This window comes from Poecilia formosa, unplaced genomic scaffold (assembly GCF_000485575.1).
Source record: "Poecilia formosa unplaced genomic scaffold, Poecilia_formosa-5.1.2 Scaffold9, whole genome shotgun sequence".
In the NCBI taxonomy this organism is placed as follows: domain Eukaryota; kingdom Metazoa; phylum Chordata; class Actinopteri; order Cyprinodontiformes; family Poeciliidae; genus Poecilia; species Poecilia formosa.
The window spans coordinates 5,266,061-5,291,635 of record NW_006799948.1 but is presented as its reverse complement, the minus strand read 5'-3'; the positions used below and the strand labels follow the sequence as shown (position 1 = coordinate 5,291,635).

At 39.0% G+C, this 25,575-nt stretch overlaps 2 long non-coding RNA genes across 2 annotated transcripts in view; one reads left to right on the top strand and one right to left on the bottom strand.

Moving 5' to 3' along the window:
• Positions 1 to 1,595, top strand: part of LOC107834035 (uncharacterized) — a 3,584-nt gene extending 1,989 nt beyond the window's left edge. Inside the window, exon 2 of the long non-coding RNA XR_001659820.1 lies at positions 1,478 to 1,595. This is a non-coding gene — a long non-coding RNA (uncharacterized LOC107834035). The remainder of the gene's footprint in view (positions 1 to 1,477) is intronic.
• Positions 1,596 to 15,643: 14,048 nt separating this feature from the next.
• Positions 15,644 to 25,575, bottom strand: part of LOC103129347 (uncharacterized) — a 49,967-nt gene continuing 40,035 nt past the window's right edge. The window contains exon 3 of the long non-coding RNA XR_001659819.1: positions 15,644 to 16,522. This is a non-coding gene — a long non-coding RNA (uncharacterized LOC103129347). The remainder of the gene's footprint in view (positions 16,523 to 25,575) is intronic.

The following is a 25,575-nucleotide window of genomic DNA, read 5'->3' as shown; positions in this document are numbered from 1 at the left end:
GCACCTGATTGGCTCAGCTGGTAACGTGATCCTCGGGTGGCAAAGTCAAAGCCGGAATCACATGTCACAGATTGACGTGAATAACATTTGTTCTGACAATCTGTCATACCTCGTCAATCCAGCATACCTTGTGGTAATGCGCATGCGCACACCAATGTTATTTTTCTTATAAATCCGTCATAACTGTAGAAGTTTCATTTTGTGTGTTTTATTTCCACGCAGTGTCCAGCAAGAGGTGTTGTTCTGCTAGTTGCCTAACACAGCTTGGGTCGCCTGCACCTGATTGGCTCAGCTGGTAACTTGATCCTCGGGGGGCAAAGTCAAAGCCGGAATCACATGTCACAGATTGACGTGAATAACATTTGTTCTGACAATCTGTCATACCTCGTCAATCCAGCATACCTTGTGGTAATGCGCATGCGCACATCAATGTTACTTTTCTTATAAATCCGTCATAACTGTAGAAGTTTCATTTTGTGTTTTATTTCTCAGAAGTTTACGGTAAATTTTATTTAATTAAGCTGCTATGTTAATCAAACATATTAACATAAATGACTTTTGTTGTTTCCAATGACGTTACCATACTTTAACAAGACATTAGTCCCGTTTAGCGTCACTAGAAATACTGTTTAACTACAAATTTGGTCGGGATTTTTTGTCCCTATATCTAATCTACCTTTTTAATATTTTATTACTTCTTTAGAAAACTGCACGGAATATGTCCTAAAACAAAAAGCACATGATAACGCTGAATGCTGACTGAAGCTGTGTTAGGCAACTAGCAGAACAACACCTCTTGCTGGACACTGCAAGGAAATAACTAGATTTTTCTTATTTTTATTTACAGTGAACTTCTGAGAAATAAAACATACAAAGTGAAACTTCTACAGGTACGACGGCTTTATAAGAAACGTAACAACCTGAGCCAATCAGGTGCACAGTCCAATTTCTATACAGTATATGAATGTAGGCCCTTTTACTTTTTCATCTGTAGGGTAATCTTTATATCAACTGGTGATGAACTCTCTTTCTTGCAGAGAGAGAAAGTTTATATTTGATGGGTTTTACTTTTAATTGACAAGAAAAAGAAAAGAGGAATGAGCAAATTATCGCAGAGGGACTATATTCAAGACTGTCAAAAAAAAATAGTGATGTAGATTTAAATATCTATTTCTACATATCTACATCTATGTCACATGTCATGTGACTATTAAATCTTAGTCACATGACACAGATTGCCTAAAATTTACGTACAGGTCTGGCCTCCAGCACGTGCAGCGCCACCGCAGCAGGGGCACCTTATGCCTCCTGCGGGAAGGCGTGAGGTATGGGGCCTTAAAGACCAAGTCTTTAAAACGGCCTCGGCACTAATACTTTTCTTTTTCGTCTGGTGTGGCAACACTTGTGAACGAACCCTTATCTTCGGTGTATGCTAAAACCTATATCTAAAAAGATACAGGGATAGATGGAGAGAGAGGTAAAAGACAGAAAGGATAACCTATTCTATCCTCTACTATCCGGTCAGACAGGTTCGTTCTTACAAACGTCAGCCTGCAAGACGAAAATGAAAAAGGTTTAATTTGAATCTACATTAAAAGCATTATATTTTAATGTAGATTCTGCTTTTAATGTAGCATCTACATTAAAAGATTCTACATTAAATATAATGTAGAATCGTTTATATATAAATATAAACGATGCATCAAATATAGTGCATCGTTTATATTTGATGCATTATACATTGTGGTAATGCAGATGCGCACATCGATGTTACATTTCTTATAAGTCCGTGATATCTGTAGAAGTTTCATTTTGTGTTTTATTTCTCAGAAGTTTACGGTAAATTTTATTTAATTAAGCTGCTATGTTAATCAAACATATTAACATAAATGACTTTTGTTGTTTCCAATGACGTTACCATACTTTAACAAGACATTAGTCCCGTTTAGCGTCACTAGAAATACTGTTTAACTACAAATTTGGTCGGGATTTTTTGTCCCTATATCTAATCTACCTTTTTAATATTTTATTACTTCTTTAGAAAACTGCACGGAATATGTCCTAAAACAAAAAGCACATGAATAACGCTGGATGCTGACTGAAGCTGTGTTAGGCAACTAGCAGAACAACACCTCTTGCTGGACACTGCAAGGAAATAACTAGATTTTTCTTATTTTTATTTACAGTGAACTTCTGAGAAATAAAACATACAAAATGAAACTTCTACAGGTTCGACGGCTTTATAAGAAACGTAACAACCTGAGCCAATCAGGTGCACAGTCCTATTTCTATACAGTATATGAATGTAGGCCCTTTTACTTTTTCATCTGTAGGGTAATCTTTATATCAACTGGTGATGAACTCTCTTTCTTGCAGAGAGAGAAAGTTTATATTTGATGGGGTTTTTTCTGTACAAATACTGACATGAAAAATAAAATAAAGTGACCAAATTATTACAGATGACCTGTCTCTAAAAAATACTTTAATATAGATATAGATATGTATTTTTTTACATATCTACATCATATATCTATATCTACAGCATCAATTAGGAGACATATTCTAGGTATAGTTCTACATCTGCATCTCAGTCGATCTCATCAGTCAGGAATCTTACTGCACTTCATTGACTACAGAAATGAAGTTCAGTTTGACATACAGGAAATCATTCATTTCCATTCTAGTATGGAACTATTAAAGTCAATGAAAAAAATGTTTTGGCGTGGCCATAATGGAGTCCTTACCTCAGTCCTTTAGAGTACTAGTGGGCAGATCTGAAAAGGCATGTGAGAGTGAGGTGGCTTACAAACAGTTCTACCTGTTCTGTCAAGAGGAACGGACCAAAATCCAACAAACTAATGTGAAGAGCTTATGGAAGGAAACTCAAAGCAATACACTTACAAGGTTAAGCTAAATACTGAGGAAATTATACGCAAACTTCTGATTTTGACAAACAAGTCTGACACATTTCTCTGATTTTTGTGGCATTTAGCAAAAAGAAATAATGTTGGTGAAAAATCTAAATGAATAAAGTTTAAAGTTTTTGCATTTTCTTGGCTTGAGTAGTACAATTCAATGAGTTGGATTAACAAGGATGAATTAATGGTCGCCAACTGACACACTTTGTTTCTGACAGTGAAATATTAACTTAAAGTTTTTTTTGCACACTGATGCAATGAAAAACATGTTCTGAAATTCGATGAGACTCATTTCTGTCTGCAGACTGATTAGTTGTAGAATAATGCTGCCAGTTAATCAGTGCAGCTCCACCAGGACTGTTTTGAGTCACGATGATTAAAAGCTGTTTGGAGCGTTTAGTTTCGGCAGAATGTTATCTTTCACTGAACCAAATGTAAGGTGAAACCTAAGACGTGGCTCAAGTTCAGGAAAAGTAAAACTATAATAAAATACTTTGAAGTTGATAGCTATACCATGACAATATGGGGGGAAAAGTACTAGTATTCGTACTAATGTGAGGTCCTGCAAGTCTATAAATGTTGTATACAGGCAAATATATATACATAAATAATATAAATGTTTTACATTTACTTGAAACATAGAACAATTATTTTTAATAAATAATGAACGCTGCGTTCATCTTGTCTGTTTTTTTTTTATTTATCCAGGTTTCCAAAGCAGAACATGTCCCATTTCTGCCACTAGAGGGAGACATACACCTCTCCATTCTACTGTTAAAAGTTGAGAAAGGCACCGATAAAAGGACCTGCGGGAAATTCATTCTACTTTTTATTCACTATTGGAAGCAAAAGTCCATCATTTTCGTTATAAGTTCTAATAAATTTAAACTAGTTTTAAGTTTCAAAGGGCAGTTCTTTTGGAGATGGATCAAATTGACAAACTATAAATGATAGAGCAAAAACATTCTTCTAATAATCATTTTGCATTTTTTAAATTTTCTTTATAACACAGATAGACAGAATGCTGTAAAACAAGGGAGCGTGTTCAGCCTGCTGTCAGTGATGACATTATTCCTTTTCTTTTTTTTCTCCAAGTCATGTTCTTGATAATGTGCAAGAAAACACTTCCACACTTTTTATTAGCAATGCCCTCGAAATCCATTAAGATCTTTTCATTAAGATGTTAAGGACAGTATTTCACATTCTTACATTAACAAGTCCTTTTATTTCCAGTCTCTCGTCCTCATTATTATGCAAACAAATCCTCATTTCGGTTTTTGTAGCGGAGTATTTCTCTGAAATTACAGCGCATCGCATCACATCGCGCTGCAGTCGAGGCTCAAAGTCTTTTTTGGCTCGGTTTTAATTAGATTTGGAGCGACGTGGATTCTGTTTAACCGAATATGCGTCGGACCTGCCTTGAGATGAAATCTGTGTTGAATAAATTAACTGTTTAGAAGTGAGGCGCAACCGGCTGCTACATGTGTCGACATTGTGTCTGGTCTAAGCCCACTGGCATCAGGCTGCAACTGAACAATAATCAGGATCTAATCTGCAAATGACAAACAAGTCATTTGTAAATGTTGTTATCTCAGGGAAGGATTTCATCATCTCTGAAGTATTGCTAAAAAGGCCACTCAGTCCATTAGTGAGACCGAATTGCTTCTAATACCTCAGAGAGATGAATTAGACTGAGAGATGACTGTGTAACCAAAATAATGACTTTGTGTGGTTCAGTTACAGCAATAAAACAAAGGTCACTGACATCCCCATCCAGGACGCCTCATGGACATTAGGTAGTATTCACTGATGGAAGATAATTAAGTGAGATAACCCTTAAGGATGGTGGCTGATTGTTGTGGAGGGACTTTCAGAGGTATTTTGTATGTGCGTGAGCACATGAGCTTTGACTTGGCAGCAGACACAGGACAGGTGGATGCTCAGCCAGCCAAAGACCCGTTACTTGCTCAGGGGGCAGCAAACGTGTATGTGTGTGTGTGTGTGTGTGTGTGTGCAGGCGGTAATTACTTTTCTCTCCTTGTGTGCATGTTTGTGTGTACGTGGAGACGGGGGTGATTAGAAATGGGTGGCGGGTGGAGGTGCTTGTCAGAAGTTATCTTCCCATCTCATCTCATCATAGGCTGTCTGGCGGATTCCCTCGATGGCTCAACAGCCCGATGCTGCGGTGCTGCTGTCAATCGGGCCGTCAACGCCTGCAGAAATCGATGCCAATCTCCCTCGGTTTCTATTTTTAACTGAGGCTCAGCACCCGGGCCTTTGATAAGGATGCTACATTCTTTAGGCGCCCCCCCTCTTTGCTGTGGATGAGCATCCCCCCCCTTCTACACCAATCACCTTTCCAACCTCTTTCTGAGGCCTGATAAGAGGCAAACACGATGGAGCTTAAAGCTCAGGCCCGCCCTGACAACCTGAAAAGGGCTTTTATGCCGGAGAAAATGGTTATTTTCAGCAGCGCAACAAGTACGAGTCTGACAGGTTAAAAATGGGAAACACAAGCCTGATTTTAAATGGAACCTTTGATACATTCAAATGACAAAATCATAGCTTTCATAGCTTTTGGATTTAATGCCTTTCATTTTGGGGTATCAGGTTAAAGGGCAGTCACAATATAAAAGGAAACGAAATCACTGAATAATGGTACTCATGTGAAAATCACTAAGAAAACCCAATTAGTTGACCTGGATTTTAATTAGGGGTTTCTAAGCAAAGGTGGCTAATCGCTACCCTTTGCATTTAGTGATGATTAGCATTTGCTAACTTCTCCCTTCCAAATTACAGTTGTGTGAGACTTTGTGTTGGTTTCTTAGACATCAGAATAAAACACATTAGATGTGAAAAAGATCAACGGCGACCGATACTTTTGGGACGCACTTCAATTATCGGGTGACAACGAGGCTAGTTTATTATTGCGACAGCGTCTGCAGAACCGAAGGTATTCAAATAAAAATAAACTTTCAGTGCCTGCAAAGACAGTTTGTCTTTCTGTCCACAAATTGATTTAGTTTCAGTAAATCAATGTCAAACATCAGGAAAACGAAAACAAAGAAAGCAAGGTCTACGCTGCCCCCTGTAACACCGGCATTAATATCTGTGGTGTTGTCTTCTCATTAGAGAAAGATAATACTCGTGGAATCTGCAGACCATTTCAACTTGGTTTCTTCAACTTTCGAACAACTTGCCTCCCCCCCTTGATATTTGACTTCCTCCCTTATTGTCAGTGTTTAAATCTCACCTTAAACAAATATCCGCTCACTGGCTTTTTTGGAGATTAGGCCTTCTGTTTAATTGTGTCGGTTCTTTGTTGCTTTCAATCGATATTTCCTAGCAGCCTCTTTTATCGACTTAGTGGATTACCAGGCTGAACTTGTTTTTATGGGTTTGTTTCAAAATGATAAAACTAAGTGCTCATGTCTTTTAGTTCGTCTTATTAATCTGTGTGTGCTTTGGTCAGTGTTTGTGATTTAAATGTACTACAGAGATTAAAAAAAAATGATTTAAAGAGACACCATCTGCTAAAGGCTGGTGATATGGGACTTAAAAGCGGGCAAATAAAAGTTGGCAACAAAACAGTGACTTACAGAAAGCAGCAAACCGAAGACACAAACAAGCGAGTGGTTTGGAGCAAATGGGAGGATAGCTAACAGGAGGATCTGACAGGCAGCAGGAGAAACATGGGGGTATATATACAGAGGAGGGAGATTGCTGGATAGAAGACAGGCAAGGTGATTTACTAATGAGAAACAGCTGTAAAGGAAGCAGACATTGAGGGAAACGCATGGGAGAGGATGGCAGAACATCTGCAGAATCACTGACTTTATCCGTTTTCATAATTATCAAAGTGGGAGTTGGGCACTGTTGACGGGTATGACCCGGGTAATGAGCAGTTTGAAACGGTGGTCGACCAAAACGCCTGCCTGGGCACCGGTTGCCTCATCAGGAGGCAAATGGTGCGTAACGACATTAAACATAAATTCAAAACGTATAAGTTAACCTTCTTATGGCTCGCTGAACTGAAACGCCTCCTGTTCGTCACAATGTTTGTTTATCTTGTGCACGCAATGGCCATCCTTATCGTCCACGCAGACACCAATGATTAGAAATTCTAATTCAAGGGATGTATGGTTGAGCATTTAACATATCAGTGTTGTGAATATTCACCCTTCTCAACAGAGTTTGTAGGAGGAGAACGTTTTCCGTTTCCTGAATATCCTTCTGAATATTATTCTTCCTCCAGTCAGCCACAGCCGGGAGGATGCCAGATTACTTTTTTTCCCCCCTCAATTGCACTGATTCCAATTTTCCGTTGCTTATTTGCATTTCTAATCAAGGTAAAGCGGGTGGTCAATGTGGACAGTGTAAACTTGGAAAGAAAAGTTTGCTGCAAATCAAAGAAGGAATTGGATTTGAAGTTCATGAGTTGGTGCTAAATTAACAGGCAATTTCAGTGTTTACTAAAGGGTCTGGCTCACATTTGAGGATAACATTTAAAACAAACTGTTCTCAACTATTTTCTAAACCGTCTCACTTCGACTAGAGCGCTGCGTCAAGATCCTTCTTGTGGTTTTTTTTTATTCAGCAGATAAACAAGAAAAACTACATAATTAAAGTTGTTTGAGATGTTTTGACAGGACTCCTCTGATTTCGGGGCAGACACTGCCGGTGCGGTGAGCAACAACTAGAGCATTATAAAACCGAGGGGCCGCCGATTTAACCTTTATGACGCCGAGCGTTGATGAAGAGCTGTGTGTTTCAGCATCGCATCCCTGAGTGGACGTTTAAGATATTAAAAGGTACATTTACAAACTTCATTTGTCATCTTTAACTGTATTTTTTTTTAGTAAACCTCGTCATGCTTCATTTTGTGCTTCTGTACTTTTTGGCCCCCCAAAAAACTTGCTGGCAGATCTAGATTTCAACATTTTCCTTCTAATTGGATGTTTTTGTGAAGGCAGGATTAATCAGCCGCGGGGTATTTAATGTTGTTTGGGCAGCTGAGAGGTAATACAGCCAAGCCATTAACATATCATTAAAGAGTCCTAAACACTGTAATTGCAGCCAGAGCGCTGACTCTACACTCTCATTAAGTGGACTCAAACAGTGGTCGTCTCATCGTGATGGGCTCCAGCGAGATGTAGCGTGTGTGTGTGTGTGTGTGTGTATGTGGGGAGGGAATCTGTGGAACTCAGCACGTCGTTGTCACAATGAGATCTCGGCAGGTCACGCTGTGAGAAGATCATTTCCAAAATGTCATGTAGACCTTTAAAAGGCACAACTTTTGTAAATTAGAGGCTGCAAAACAAGAACTCCAGCTGACTCTGCCCTTCCTTTTTTCATCCTCTTTGAGTCGGACTTCTCCGGCAGCAGCAGACATGCGTCGTGTCCAATGAAATAATCTGTTTAGTGATAATCTACCAACCAAGTTCAAAGAAGCTGGAGAGAGCATAAAGAAAGCGTTAACTACGCATCACAGTTTACTGGAGTCCAGATGAGCCTGACTTTGCAGATATGACTTGAAATCACAAAAATAAACCCTAGAAGCTTATCTTGCAAAAATATGCAACCCACAAGCAGATCTTGTTGCTTTCCTTTCACCAATTTACAACAAGGGGCAGCTTAGTGCACAAATACTGACAAGGCTCGATTTTGGAAAGAAGAAAACTAAAGAGTGAAACTAAAGTTTTTCCAAAACCAAACAAAACAAAACACAGCCAATGTTTACAGTACCTGATCCAGCTCCTCCAGATTTACTATGAACCTCTTGGTTTGCTTCCTTTTCCAGCCCGTAAGATTACGTAGACGGCAATGTTTTGGTAGATTTGCAGCCGATGGACCGAATAATGCTCTGCATATCGTTTTATAACTTCTCTCCGCTTTTAGTTTTGCTCCCTGACCCATCTGGTGGGCTGTTTGATGTTTCTGATGCATTCAAAAGTATTTTCAAGTGGACACCAAGAAGCAAATAATGTCTAAACGCAATTATTTGAATTGAATATTGCTACATACCATCAGTGCATTACAAAATAAGGATGCTATGCTTGCAGCACCCCCGTAACCGTGCACAGATGACTCACGGCAGACAAGCTGAAAGATGGAGTTAACTCTAAAGCCAAGGATGACTTGCAGAGCTTTCAGAAGACTCTTTCACTTTCTTCTCTCAGAGATTTTGGACGGCGAAGCTCGCCTACATGCACCAGCTGCCTGTTGTCTTGGGGATCGCCTCACACGTCTTTCTTTTTTTTTTCTTTACTGATGAAATCAGAGGAAATCCACAGGCTGCCCTTACACGTTTTGTGTCTTCTCCGCTCACAAATTTCCAGCGACATGCCTCTCCTCTCCTCTACAAACACTGGCACCGCTCCTCATTCCAATTAGAGGAAGTGCAAAGAGGTTTGTTGGCATGCAAGCGGTAATGAGATAATGCCTGAAATTTGGGAGAGTGCACAAAAGGGAATATGTAATTAAAAGACAAAGTCTGTCAAATATTGACACAGATGTGTCCTGTGATGTGGAACTGATGTGAAGGATGAGTCTACATAATTAGGCAGCTTTTCAGAATTTCACAGATTTCCCTACAAAAATGAAACTCCCCAAGTTCAGATAAAGAAAATAAACTTTTGAAATAAATTCCTTTAATCTGATTGTCTTGAAATAAACATCTAATGTGACTTGATGTGAAAGCTTTCTAGTCAGATTCTGCGAATAAAAGTTTAGCTTTAGTGATCAATACATGGGATAGTATTTTATATCAAGCTACTCTGTAACTTTACTCTAAGCTTTAGAGGAAGAGCTTCATTCAGTTTATTCTCTGAACTCGACTAAAGAAAAAAGTTAAACACAAGACTGGGAACCCTAATAAGAGGCAAAGAAACTAAATTTACACAATAATGATCAACAGTCTCTTTTCAAATGCAACCCTAAGCCATTTAACTTTTCTTTTTTGCAATTTCAAATTTAAAGTCTTAAACCCATTTGTATTCAGCCTCCTTCAGTCTGATATCTCTGCATAAACATCCAATAAAACCCAACCATCAGGCAAGGAGAGTTTTAATCAGGGAGATTTAAAGTAGCTCTGGGTGAGCTGCAGAGATCGACGGCTCAGGGTGGAGATCCTGATGAGAGGACAACTATTAAACCAGAATAATAGCTCAGCAAAGCTGTGATGATTGGCTTTTCTTGTCAAAATTGTTTGTAAATGAATCGTTAGACCTTTCTTATGAGATTATTCTTCTCACCAAATCAGTCCAGAACAAATATCAAGCGGAGCCTGAAATTTTAAAAGTCACGTAGGGCGACGGCTGCTGCGACAGATTTCTGATTATTATCTTCCATTTCAAAGATATTAGCTCTTCAACAGATGTCTCTTCTCCCTCCTCTCTTTTTCCAGTTTCAGTGTGATCACTCCTTTAACTGGTCGTCCTTCGATCATTGGACCGATGTCTGTCGGGCCTTTCTGATACAATTCAGCAGCAATGACATATTGAGTTTTATTGTACAGTGTGACAAAAGTTATCAAGATTGTATCATATGGAGGCTGCACGGTGCGACATGTTCAGGCTATTGTTGAACTCTCAGTATTTACCAGGCTTCAGTTAAAATCTTCACAATCCTGGCCTTTATAGATGAGCGGCAAGAAAGCAATGTTAAAAATCACAAGCGCAGCTCAATGTTCGCCACAAACCACAGTGGACGGCTGAGGCTCAGTGGGAAGAGAAGTCATCTTGCAATCTGTTGTGGGCTTAAGTCCCGAGGGTTGACCTTTGCCCTTTGGTAAGGCACTCAACCACAAGTCGCCTCCTGATTTGTATTTCAGTGTTTGAGTCTAATGGACGAGAGCGCAGCTAGGCGAATAGGAAAGTGCTTTGAGTGTGTTGCGTCAGATAGCATCTACCATGCAACAATTTAATCTGGTCAGATACTCAAAATGAATATTTTAGTCATTTTGCAAAACGTTTCGGCAGAAAAACTAGTTCTGCATGTCATCCTAACCTCACATTCTGTCCTCTGCCGTATTTCAAAATATAGCGTTTCTTCTTATGCTGTGGAGATTATTTTTTGCAGAAGAAATCGAGTCAAATTAAGCTAAATCCAGAGAAATCCTGGAAGAAGACCCATTAGCGGCTGCAAAGGCTCGAGAATTGGGTGGGGTCACCTTCCAGCAGGACAAAGACCCATTGGGAAGGTTCAGATCAAAACAAATATACTTTGTATAAAAATGTAAATTCAAACCTAAACTCCTTTCACAGGTGCATTCTTTCCAATTTGATAGATTGAGTCATTTTGCAAAGACAAAAACAAGAACGTTAGTCTCTGAATGTATAAGCCTGGTTGTCTCAAAAGACTTTCAGCAAAAATATTCACTTAGTGGATCCAAATAATCAGGAAGATTAGTTTTATTGGTACCTACATGTAATACTGAAACATAGCTAAATGTGCAAGAAGACTCTTAATATTCTTTGTGTTGTTGCATTTCTGCTCACATTCTGTGCACATAAAGCAGATTGCTTCTGGTGTTTCTTTTCCCCCCAACCCAGTGAGATTTGAGTTAAACTGCTCACCGAAAGAGTTTGTGATTCCTGTGCATGTTCTTTTAGAAGAAAAAAAAGGGGGGAGAGAATTATACCATCTGACAAATGAAAAAAAAAGAGATATACAGCAGGTTGAACTGGCATTATTCATAATTTATTGAGCAGTAGAGAGATTACAACTGGGAACAAATGCAGCACAGAAGACAAAAGAGCATTATTTATTACAGAAAAATCAAAGCAGAGCCTGAAGCAGGGTGGAGATAAAGTAGAACACCACTCATACATTAAACCTACTGTACACAAACACACTGCATTATTGCATCTGTCAGAGGAAAATCCCATTACACCAGAGTTGATGGTTTCCACCTGAACTTGAGGAATCGGCAACCTTGCGGAATCTGATCATGAGTCGTGGAGTCGCGAAAGCCGTAATTTGGAAAAAAAAAAAAAAAAAGAGAACAGCTGTCAATATTAAAATGAGCCCAAGTGCTGCCTGTCTTATTTTGACATTTGAATGTGAGGTTTGCAGTCTGGTTGGATCATAACTGTGAAGCGAACCCTTGGGCGAGACGAAAAGACAGGAGCGATCTATTCAAACACAGCTTCCCCTTTATGAGCCTGTGCTGCTGTAAATAATGCAGGATCTTTCCCATAGACTTCATCACTGTTGATTCCCACCTTTAGATTCCCATGGACCCCCACAGGGTTAAAAATCGAAGCCTTCCTCTGCCTTCTTTAATGTCTTCCTTCTGTTCAAATATTCTCTCAGACCACCTCACGACTCAATAAAGCGGGGGGAAAAAAAAGAAAAGAATAAAAAGCCCTATGTGGGAGTGGGAACCTGAAAAATAAATTAAACAGATAATGCAGGCAACAGAAACTTGTCAAGCCTCCCCTCTGAATTTTAGATCACAACATCTTACAGCTTAAAAAGAAATCATTAAACTTCGGCAGAACTTATCTAGTTTTCATCTCAAATTATCATGCATCTAAAATGAGCGAAGTAGTAATGTCCCACAACTGCAAACATGTGTCAGCTTCTTGTAATATCCAGGGATTAATAATTCAGCTCTTGGCTTCTGCCTGTTTAGACTTTATTCAGCTTGTGTGCGAGGAGCACAGGCTGGCAGCGTACTTCGCGGCAAACACAAACAGGGAGTTGACATTTAAACCCAAACCCTGCAGCACACGAATGAACCCACCAGCAGGATAATTTGAGTTTCTTGCTTAATTAGTTGACACCAAGTTCAGCCCAGGCGAAAGTTACTGCCGCGCCATTATTAGGGTGCCAGGATTTGTACATAATTTAGGAGGAAAATGAAGGGGGTTGCTACGAGTTGATTCAAAGTTTCCTGCCTTGAAGTTTTAAAGGGATTGAGAAACTTATCAGGAAAGCTGGTTGGAAAAACATTCAAAATCTGGTGATTCAAGGTTACAACTCCTACTATTTTGAGTGAAATGTCAAACGCTTAGAAAACTACGGTGAATTACAATAAAATCTGGCACTTCAGACTGTGGTCCCTTCAGATCTAACAAAACAGACTGAGTTGGCCTCCTGCTGGTCTCTTCAGACTGGGGCTTTTTCAAGGAACTCCCTGTTCAACTTCTGCACCAAGGTGATTCACAATGAGTCAGCCAGCGCATTTTAAAAACAGCTCTTTTGTTGCATCTGTGTTGTCATCATTAAAGGTACAAGCATCTCGGTCACAAGAGCTTTTGCAATCCTCATTTTTGGTTTGTCAAGAAATACAATGCAGTTTTTCTGTTGTCTTGTCCACTCAGACTCGAATGTATTTTAGCCACAACACTTTAACATGGCCAAACATATAGGATCAATGAAACCACTTTTCTACATTACAGTTTAAATGGTGATTTTGCACGTTTTCAATCACTCAGCTTTGAGACAGTAACAAAAAAAGATTTGATTAAAAAGGTACATTCAGTGACAATCAGAGATGTAAGAGCTCAGATTTTTAGAGCGAAAGGAAGATTTTAGTGGATCTGAGTGATTTAAAACTAATCAAACTTTGCGTTACATGCAAGATCCTTTTTAATAATTTTCCTTTTAAAGAGAGACTATACACTGTAACCACTAGAAACACTATCTGAAGTCCCTTTCAACGTATTCTGGGTAAAACATACAAATAGCATTACAGACGTATTAAAAATACGTTATATAGAGTCCACAGTCAACCATGCAAAAGTGATACAATGAAAAAAAAAATCACAATGTTCTCTTGAACAGCTCTAAAACTACAGAGGTATGGAACAGATACTTTATAGAGGAGCAAAAAAGTTTGAAATAATAGTTTCACAATTTGGTGGCTCTATTATACAACAGGATGCACTTTTGCAGAACTTGTTACTTTCCACAAACTTCATGGTACGTTCCTGAAACGTCTGTAGAAGTTACCTTCCCAGAATGTAGAGATCACTGTCTGGAGCTTACCAAGTGTTTTTGGAGAACATTTTTGAAACTATTATTAGACTCCATGAAAGTTACATGTTTATACCTGGTAAATTCAGCAAAGTAACTTCTAAGTTCAAGAAAAATACCAGATAAGCTACGACTCAGAAGTATCTTAGAAACCAATAAATACCTGGTAAATAATGGAAAAGTGTCTGATGGAACGCTTACTTTCCAGAATTTAAAGGATGGACTGTAATATGTTGCGCTACAAACAGTGTGAAAACCTTTTAGTGCTGTTAAAGAGGGCTATGAACCTTTTCTGCACAACTTAACAGGGAAACGGCAAATATATTCAGACATTATTGAGTGACCTACCTGAGAGTCATTTTATTTCGAAAGTGGTTTTGAGATCTTTCAAGCTGCAGTTCTGATAGAGGACCGCAGGGCAGGGAAGTGAAGAAATTAATATTGAATTGGAGACACAAGCAACCAGCATGCAGCTGGGGAAAGTAGGTCGGTTAAGACAATTCTGCACCGAGAATTGATTTTTCAGCTGTGGATTTTTCCAAAAATAATTCAAATCTATAGTTTTCGCTCCAATTTGGGCCAGACTGCGACTCCGGTCTAAAAACAGCCCCGCTCCTCAGTGAGGTCCCCGAACTATATTTAAACCCTGTGTGCATTCGGGATAATGGGCAGGACATTGATGTGAACATGGCAGCTGTCATAGCCACAGGAAGCTCTCTGCATGTGTTGGCCAGCATGTCGAGCACTCACCGCGTGTTTAGTGGCTTCTACTCCTACATGAACCCATCTACCATCACGTAGGAATAAAAAGCCATAAGACACAACAGCAATCTCACAGGAGGGAGGGGAAAGTGGGAAGGAGGAAGGAATACTAATGGAGGAGTCCACATAGCTGCAAAAGGAGGGAGTTGTTCTCCCAGCTGGAAGGAAGAAGAAGGCTGGAAAGTGATCCCCAGGAAGCATGGAGAGTGGTTAAGGAGAAAGTTAATTTCTAGTGGAAAGGACAGAGGGGAAAGGAGAGAGAGAAAAGGAGTCATTCATGAGGCAACGCATGATTATTCAGAAGGCCGTGTTCCCCGTTTGTCTTTTTCTGTTTGTTAATGTGCAGCAGATGAGTTTGGACTGCAGGCGTTTCTCGTTTCCTCTGTGTGTAAGCAATATTTGATGCGTTGAAAGCAACCTGCCCAAACGATCCTAATCAAAATCCATCTGCTCTGGTTCCAAATGCACACATTTTGCAGTCAACCTGCCATGTTTCCAAAAGCTCGTTTGGATGAAATCCTTGTATTTACTCAGACGGTTCGCAGTTAGATTTATGCTTCTTAAAAACCAACCTACTCTAATTAATATCCATTTTATAGTCTGTGCTCGCTTGTCTCCTGCACAAGAGAAACAGGGATGTTTGCATGCAAAAGGGGTTACAGTATGAGGGTGTGCATGCACAAGTCAGGCACATCCAGATAAATATGTATGACTCCATGGCAGTGGGTTTCCTGCTCTGTATGCTAATGATCTAATTCAAGTTTAATTTTGCAACATAGGTACGGTGAGGGTAGGGAGGCGGAGGAGGGCTGACGCACCAGTGAATGACCTCATGAGATAAAGCATTGGCAATGAGGTAAAAGATTAAATCTCATTAATCTCACTGCAGCTTTCGATGAGGACCGCAAAGACTGCAGCTGATGATACAGGCCATGAAATATGCAAGATTTCATGGCCTGTGAAATATGACGTGACGTTCATCATATTTTACCAAGTTCAATGGATATTTGGGAGGAAATGGAACAGAAATCAATAAAACGAGACTGAGAGGAAAAAAAGAACAATCGGAAGAATGGAAAGTATATTCAAAGGCTTAAAAAGTCAACTCATAAGCACATGTTTTAGATATCGGTAATTTGGATGGATCAGCTGCATATGTTAATAAAGAAGATCAGATTGACAATAAATGCCACTTGTTGCATAAATCTATCAGTCATATTGACGTAATAAGCGACCGCGCATATGATATGTTGGTGACATGTCGATGTGAGATACAACTTTTCAATTAAAATGCAAATTACCAAGTTTATTAATTAGGCATTTTACTGATTTGATCCTAAATTAACCTCAACCAAACTACGCTTCTTTTAAAAGGTCAGGAGTTCATCATTATTAATCCAGTAACTGATTAATCTTTCATCCCTTTGCGTCACAAATTTATATATTTGCATATCATTAGAAGACTATACAGCTGTAAACCAGACAATAGGTGGTTTATACTGCGCTTCCAAGAGATGAACACAACTTTGTGCAATGGCTTAGATTTAGAGGTTGATAAAATATGCATGTTTTCACAAGCCAATGGGATGTGTGGCTTAAACGACAAGGGATTCTACTGAAAATTGTCAGGAATTGGGCTGGAGATTAGTGAAAAACAACCAAAGTAAAGTAAGAAGCCAACTTAAACACCCAAAAAAGCCTGACTCCTTCCTAGAAACAGAATATAAAGAAATAAGCTACCGCCTTACAGCACAGCACTGTACTTTCCCTGAAGTGTGTTTGGTGAAAACACTTGTGTTCGAAGGTTATGTCTCCGGCTCCAGCTGTCACAGGTCTCGACATCAACTCCTTGATGGAGGCTGCAGCAGAGGAAAGAGAAAGAAGAGTGGAGAGGTGAGACATGCACGCGCGAGAACTCAAGATGAGAAATGAAATCTTTATTACTGCACTGCAGCTGGTTATTTAATGAGACAATCCTGCGGGTTGGTTATTGAATTAAGGATCATTATGAGTTGCTGGGATAACAATGCACAGCCTGGAAGAAATTGTTGCCTTGCAGTTTAGGCTGCCAGTCTTTAAAGGCTGTCTGTCTTTAAAAAGTGCTTCTTCCTGAGAAAATCTCAAGTCTTAAAGAGCTCCCGCTGGGATTTTCGCAGCTCGCTGACACTCACAGCTTCAAAACAGACATTAACCACAAACCAATTATGTCAAGCAGCAACTACTTGTTGATGACTCGTGCAGTTTAATGCGCCTAATGAAAAGTTAATAGCAAGCATGCTCAGAGATTTCCGCACCTGCTACCACCTCTCCACTGAGGTGAAAATTGTTGACAAGCCAGCAGTAAAATGGAACAGTGTTTTGGCCAAATTATTCAAACCATCCGCTGGATCAAAATGGCTCCGGCTTTCACTCTGTCATCTAAAAACCTTCTGGGAATCATTCGGGGTAACCCTCCACACAATGAGCTGTGACATCTTCATTGAAAAATGATTGATTGGGCTGCAGGGGGAGGGGGTCGTTTGAGAAACGGATCACTCAAACAGTCAAGCTGTAAAGGCCCAATAATATGATGAATGGTCTATTTATGTAACAGATGAGGAGAGACTTGCATGGAGATTAAAACGTTTAGGTTTTTTGACGTGTTCCACTCAGAGTGAATGGGTTAGAAATTTGAATAATATGTCTGTTCTCCGTCAGGGAGCAAGTTGGAAATGAATTTGGGTTGCAAGAATGCAGCGTGGCTCATTTGTCACCACCTGCGTCGGTGCGAGAGGAGAGCAAAACGGTTCTAATGGATTGTGACGCAAGCACACTTGTGTGAACTTCCTGTCCAGATGAGTCAAAGAAAGGCCACTTAAGGGCACAAAAGCAAACATTGTGTAAATATCTGATTAATTGATCTAAACTGTGGAAAAAGGAGCCACATTAAATCATACCAAAATTGCTGTGGCAAATAGTTTTTCCGCACTTGAGGCAATTGTGCTGCTGTAACCATGCATCATAAACGGACCATTTAACACTTACAACTGCAACTGTATGTAAAGATAAGCCACTAATCACTTAACTAAACAATGTCTCCATGGATCGAGGGAGAGTGTTGATAGAGTGACCCAATTTTTCACACACAGCATCTATAATTGATGCGCAATAGATGCAGCCGCCTCAGATCTGATAAGGGGCTTTGGCTCTGATGGATATCCAGATAGGCGTTTGCGGGGGGAACAGATGTAGAGTCGTGCATCAGAGAGGGATGGGGTTGCCGGTGATCGTTTCCACCCTGCAGCGAACAAAATAGCCCTCATATATCCCTGTAATCTGCATTAGTGCCGGAGCACCAGCCAGGAGACAGCACAGAGGGGGATGAGTAATGGGGCTACTGCTGATTTGGCAGGGCTATATTACACCTCAAAATCTGAGGCATGCCCAACTGGCGAGAATATGAAATGAGGTTGTCACAAACGAGCATCATCCTTCCCTACTGATAGCTGTATTTATTAGACGGTGATAAACCCGAAAACATGCTTCGACTTGAAAACTAATTTCACTTTATTTTTATGGTTTAAACAGTTTAAGGAGCCGAAATAAAATAACTGCTTCTGCAGAAAGAAATTTGTTATGTTTAAGTTGTTTGCTCCATCACCTTATAGTCCATTATATAGTGATTCAGTCATTTGGTGGCATTCAAGATTGTAAGTCTTACACACTCTGGCGCTTGGTGATGAAATCTCCCTGAGCACAAGAAAAAAACAAAAAAACAAAACAGACATTGCACTTGATGAGATTAAAATAGACGAACAGAAACTTTGAATTGACATCAACAAACAAGTCCAAAGTTTTAAGATTTAAGTGACGAAGCTGGTCCACAATATCTGGATAGACGTTAGTTCGCAAGATGCTAAACTTTAGCAGATCAGGACTTAACATAGCATGAACATAAAAATCAGACTTAAACTTGGACTTAAACTTCCAATATGTTGAGCAGAAGTCTTTGAGGCAATCAGGAAGTTGAAATATAAATATATCTCAGCCTATATTTGGAAAAAATAAGCATCCAAAATATGTTTCTTAACTGAATAGTTGAAGATATTCTGCCTCAAATCAGGAGTAGCAGCATTACTCCAGACTTGAGGAGTATACCATTTTCCTTCCTTACCCTGGAAGGAAAATGGTAACCTTAGTGACTCAACTATCAATCAACCTGCCAGCTCTACCCCGCCATTAGTGGATCATCAAGTAGGATCTTGGTAGTGTTGTCAACATTATGTCTAACCAATATGCATTCATGAACCAGAATGACATACGTCATCTACACACACTCGTTGCTCGTCGATTAGCACCGGGAAAAGTGCAGACAGGTCCACATTAGCTCTCTGGTCCTGGAAAAGGCATTTCACCAGATATGGTGAATATCCAAACATATGGCCACTTTGTGGGTGATTTTCTATTAGATATGCCCAAACTTTTGACACAAACAAAACTACAAGAGGTTAGAGACCAAAAGATTTGAAATAAATGAACAAGATATCAATAAAGTTTTTCAGTTTCAGATGACAAGTGATTATGTATTGACAGAGTCAACACTTACACTTTCCGAAGCTACACTTCAGATTAGGGCTGTTGTAAACGAATATTTTAGTAATCGAGGTACTCGAATCATTCGAGGAATCGTTTCAGCCCTACTTCAGATAGTCACATACTGAGAGCAACTGGTTAGCACTTGAGGCGTTTCAATGCCACATAATACGAATTCATCACCCGAGGTCCCATGGCGCCTCTAGTGGCTAAAAATAGATTTAAAATCAAACTTTTATGTCCATATTCTGAAAACAGATTACATTAATTAGAGTGAATCTTCATCCATAGACAGTTAAATTAATCTCAGATTAAGTAGAGTGTTTTAGTGTAGCAGTATGTGTATGTATGCAACATGTAATTAGGATTATTAGTGTGCCTACACAGTGCTTAGCAGATATAACAAGTGTTTTGGAAGCCAAATAGAGAATACATATTCTAATAAGTCAGCATTTTAACTAACACTTAGGTACAATTTTTCAATTTGGAGGAGAGTTAATGCACAAAAAGTGGAGAACACCTCCTAGAAAATGCTGCTTTGACAAAATTGAAGCCTATTAAGGTTTGTGCAGATGCTGTAAAAACACACAAGCATCTAATGAACCTAGAGAAACTCAATGAGCCAAAGAGACTCTTATTAGAAAATTGATGAATGTTTGCAAAGGCTTTCAGAATGATTTTCTCAAGGATTATGCGCTATACAGAGAAAACCAAAGTAGTGCTCCGCATTAGTTTTTGTGTAAGCAGTAACACAAAATGCATACAGAAAAGCTTCATAATAAGCTCCACGCTGCATTGTTGCTTCACAGTGCCATGTATTAGAGGAATTGAATTTCGAAAATAAATATCAAACTTGACGATTGCCAGTGCTTTTCTGAGCAAAATGAGTCACCCAGAGTTAGAAAACAAGCCTCCTGAGGGAAGAAAAAGAAACAATTGACAGATTCTGTAGTCGGGAGTTTGAACTCAAATCCAATTTCAAGTCTGAAGAAGCTGAAAGGCACCAATGCCAAAAAAAGATCCATGTGGCTTTTCCTTTTCTATGGCTTCTTGAAATATTTTAGGAATGATTATAGTCGTTTTTCCAAGTAATACTTTTCAGCTGCCGAACAGGAAATGATGGATATCACAACTATTTAGAAAAAGCTCTTCTTCTGCTTGTTCATTTTAAATAAGCATAGATCAGATGATTTTCTAAATCCCCTCCATTTTTCTCTAATATATTATTCACTAAAGGACTCTCACATTTGAACTAGCAGTTTTTGTCCAGGACTCCGTATGAATGTGGGTTTACAAACGAACCAACGCTTCTCTGGCATCAGTTACTTGCTGCTCTGCAACTCTGCCTGGCATCAACATAAAAAAGCACAGAGCCAGCAGAAAAAAATTAACATGGCTGCCCAGCAGCTACGGTGGAGAAAGGATGCTTAAGAAGTACAAATAAAATAATGAAAAATAGCTAATTACATGGTGCACCCCAGAGGGAGAAGGCATTTATTTACCTCCCATCTCTGCAATGCTCGTTGTGGAATAAGCTTTTATAGGCGTTTTTTCTTTTTTTCTTTTCCAATAAATGGTACTAATTGAATGGGTAAATTTCACCAAACCAACTTTGCCTGTAAAATAAACATCAGAAATTGTCCCATTATAGTTAAATCTTTAGTTTTAAGGGCATAAAGTAGCAGCATATCCCAGGCACAGTGTGAGGCATTAAAAGCTTGTAATGGCTTGTAACAGGATATGCTTACTTGCCATGTGAAATTAAAGCATAGATATTACATCCCTCGGGGCCAATCAAGGAGTTATGTGCATATTCTGCTGGGATACTAATATACTATGAACTGTGTTGTTTCTCTGTGCATGAATTTAGTTTAATTTGCTTTCATAATTCATAGCTTCCCACATTAATAAATTGCGGCGAGCGCTTACTTCTATTTACAATTAAAATATCTAATATACAAAACACACTGCTCAAGGAAGACTATTTTTTCTCTCCACTCTGCTAATGTTGTTATTTGACTCCACACTGAATGGAAATTTGATTATCGGGAAGAGACAGATTGCACGCTGCAACATAACAAATGGTGCGAAATCGTCAACTTATTCATCAGACGAGAGCAAATTGTTTAATTAACTCTAGCGCTAGGAAACAACATATGGCGGTATTCATTCTGGTTCTTGGAGTGATGTGCGGCACGGCTGTCTTTACTCTCACCAGTCAGATTTCTGTCTTTTCACAGAATACACCATGCTTTCTGAATGGGTTTTCATTATCTATGTGACAAAGCGACAAAATGGAAATTACAGGAATAAAACTGTAGTGAAGCAGAATCTAGTTTGTGAAATGAGCTCACCAAGATGAATAGCTGCATGATGGTATCCATTTAAAAACAATCTCTAATTTAAGTCCCAAGAACTTTCATTCAAGGACCAGGTATTACAAAAGGCAAGCCTCATTGAGCTTCAACTTTCAGCAATTGCAAGTCCTGATGACATTAAAGCAGGGGTTTCATTAGTCTATAGTTAAGGTGTGTGTGTTAAACTCCTTTGTTAATGACCTTTACACTCCAAATAATAGTTCCAAGTCTCCACTGGAGCCATTTCTGTACCTTTTCTATTAGACCTCTCTGCAAGAAATGCTTGCAAAACTGATTAAGTTTCATCTTCCTGCAATGTTGGACACAGGAGAAGTTGGAAGATGTTTTGTTGTTCTTTATCAGTGATGGACATAAGCTGTACACATAATCTCACCTCTAATGTGTGAGGTTAATGGAATCCAACATAGAATTGGACGCGTTTTAATCAAAACTTGTACCTTAATGTTGTTGACCAACGCAACCTGGTTCAACAATAGTGTTGATAACAGACTTTATAAATCTTTCACCTCTTATGTTTCCGGTTCTCTGCAGGTTTTTGCTGAGTAGTAAATCTATAAAATGAGTTTCCTGTCTTGTTGCCTTCTGCCACAGCTGTGGCCATATTTTTCTTTGACTTGTATATCCGTTTAGATGTTTTCAAATTCTATTTCAAAAGACTTCTCAGGTGTTTTTGCTTTTGTTTTTGATCCAAGGTAAAAATTTTCTGTATTTTTCTAGGTCTGATGGAGTTTCTGGTTTAAATTTATCTAAAGTGCTAAAAGTGCTTTTATCGAGAAGCCAGAGGAATTGAAATAATAACTAACGTTTGTTTATTTCCCCCAGCTGCATGGATTAATGCATTGTTGTTTTTTCTCTACTTGTTGCACTGCACTGTATGTCAGTTGGCTGAAAGAAAGCTGAAAAGAATATCACTTGCTTACAAGAAATAGATTTGGGTCCTTAAAAATATTTATGGTTTCAAAAATGACAAGCGAGTGCTAATTGTGACTCGTATTAAGGCAATACTTTCTTCTTCTTTTTTTTAATCTAGAATACATGTTGCACTGAACAACAAAATGCCACTGACTTGGCTAAATACAAACAAACCCAAAATGTGCCTTTTTCCCCCCCAAAAAAACATTTTCAGACAGAAAAGGAGCTTTCAGACCAAATATCTAATGTTGTTAATGAAGCATTTAATGCAAAGCTGCATCTTTAAAGGAAAAAATGAAAATACAGACTGCTTGAGTTGAGCAGACCTGATGATGAAAACCTCATTACCACAGAATACAGTTAGAATAATTGAGCCAGGCTGATCGGTTTCACAGAAATGTTCACTTTGACTCTAGACCTGTTTACATTGGTGCGGTCAGTCTTTGTAGAAGAGGCGACTAAATAACTTAATAATGGTCTAAAACATTAAAATCATCCTCTCACGCACACAAGCCACCATTATCTACATCAGCCGTACTCCTTTTCTGTATCGTCATTACTCTCTCAGGGCTTTCTCTCTCCAGCTGAAGCCAAAAGGAGAACATTTCCATGAAGGCAATGAGACGCTCATAAGCGAGGGCCTGAAATGATTTTTTAATATGATGACATTTTAATGAGGACTGAAAGAGTTGGCTGGTTTGGCTCAAGGCAGCACCTCTTTATCAGTGACTGACATGGAAGGACTAATAAAAGCCTCCAATAGAACAGTGTCATCTCTTAGTTTATGTCTTCGTTTAACTCAAACATATGCACCAATTGAGGGAGATGACAGCAAACACTGGTTTCTTTATATATTCAGCTTAGCTAAAATTCTAGTTAAGACATGAAAAACACTTAACTGCTCTCCTAAGGGATTCTGAGTGTAACTGGGAAGGTTTAGGTTTGGGTATGATTAAGAAATAAATTGTGTTATATGGCAAGACTATTCAGTTACCTAAGATTAATGGAAAGTTTACATATGTTTTGGCATTTGTGGTGCCAAAACATATGTGCTAGTGGCTTTTATTTCTGATAGGTAAAAGTGCTTTTCCCATATTTTGAGTGTGTCTGAGCTAATCCACGTATTTTAAATACTTAAAGGATTTGACATGTGAAGTAAAGTGATCTGCATCAGTGCAGAACAAACGTCTACATATCAAAATATGACGTTTAGTGACACTTATGCAATCGTTGCTGTGGCGTTTGCATTGCATTTGAGCAACTTTCTTGCTAGTAGCTTTTATGTCAAGTTTTTATTTTCTACGTAAGGTTTTTCCCTGTTTTTGTCTTCCCCTTTATTTCAGTTATGCCAAAGTTGAAGGGCTCATGACTGACGTTCTTTTCCCCGCCATCTTCAGCAACTTTTTTGTCGACACAACAACATTGAGAATGTATTTCTGAATGAATAATCTGACATTCCTTAGCTACTCATCCATGTTTTCTATATCAGGGAAAGGGGGAAGAAAGTAGAAATGAACCTTCTGACTTCTCTTTTGGTGCATCTTTTTTTTTTACTTGCATTTTTTTTTCTTGTGTCATGTTTACATTCGCTGCTCGCTTTGCTGTTCTGCTGCATGAAAGCAGAACAGCAGCCAGATAGAAGCTCTGAGCCTGATTGCACATAAAAAAAAAGGTCTGAAGAGGTTGTGATCAAATTATAAACTCAAATCGCCTGAAGTGCCTATTTAGTTAAGATTTTTTTTTTTTTTAAATTACATGTATTAATATTTAGAGACTATAAAGTGTTTTTTTATGTTCAAAAGCAATGGCACACCCTTTGAGAAGATGACCTTAATCAAGAAACTGTAATAAAGCCGAGACATGTTGAGAATTAATGTCTCCAAAGGTGAAAGTATACATATTAGAGGCAAAATATGAACATTTGATGTCTGCTTTAAACGTGCCTCTCACTCCCACCACGCACCCTTACGAGTTGTCATTCAAGTGAGTGTTTTTTAATATGGTAACATTATGATAAGCAGCAAATTAGTGTCTGAAAAATGTCACTCTGAGCTGCTGTCCTTCCCACATTATGTCTGATAAGCACAAGGCTTCAAGTTCGTCTTTCAAATGAGGCTTTCGCTGTGATATTCTACAAGTGAGTGGTCAGACTCTGCCGTCTCCACGGCACAAGGTCGGGACGAGAGAAGAGCCCCCACAAAAGCCCCCCACCAGAAGCTGCACAAAACCACTTCTCTGCCTCCTTCCTCCTTTAACAGGCAAGGTCGTCTCAAGCTGGCAACGCCTCTGCAATTAGCATGCAGCCTGTGGCGTGGTCTGTCTGGAGAAGAACACGTGAGCAAGCGATGGCTCTCTGCTCTCCTAATGAGATGCCAGTCAGTCAGAGTGGCCCTGTAGGGCATTGAATTAACAAAAATAAATAAATAAGAGGAAATGTAAAACCTCAGGTTTTAGGTATATATGCACCCTTTAACGGGGGTGGTTGAGGAGAAGATTAAGTGTGCAGAGTTCTTCTGGACAGCTAAAATGTTCATGATTCACACAATTGATGGTAGGCTTTCAAATCAGTAGTCTACTGTGATGCTGTGCATTCTCAGTGCTATACAGAATCTTTAAAAGCCTTTCTATGCTAGAGATTTTGATACAAAAGCTGCATCTAGAAGGAAAAGACTGAATTGGACGGGTTTGTCACCTGCAGTGACTTTGTGTTTTTTTTTTCTCCGTTCAATCAGCTTTGTCTCTTGATAATGACCTTTCTCAATTCAGTGTACAACACACAAGTCATATTCAACATAGGAGAAATGCTACATTGTTAACAGGCTGATGGCTTGTTAAATGCACGTTTTGATTATGCAACCTGGAATATTTTTACATCAGAACCTTCTGTTATACTTCGGGGTTCAGGTATGTGAGTTTCTACTGTGCGGTCCAAAACCCGGGTTGTTAATACAAATTACATGTGCTGACATCATACTGCAACTGTGAGAATTGCGAATTTGATTAAAAACTTTGAAATAAGACTAGTATGTCATTAACATCAGATTGTTTCA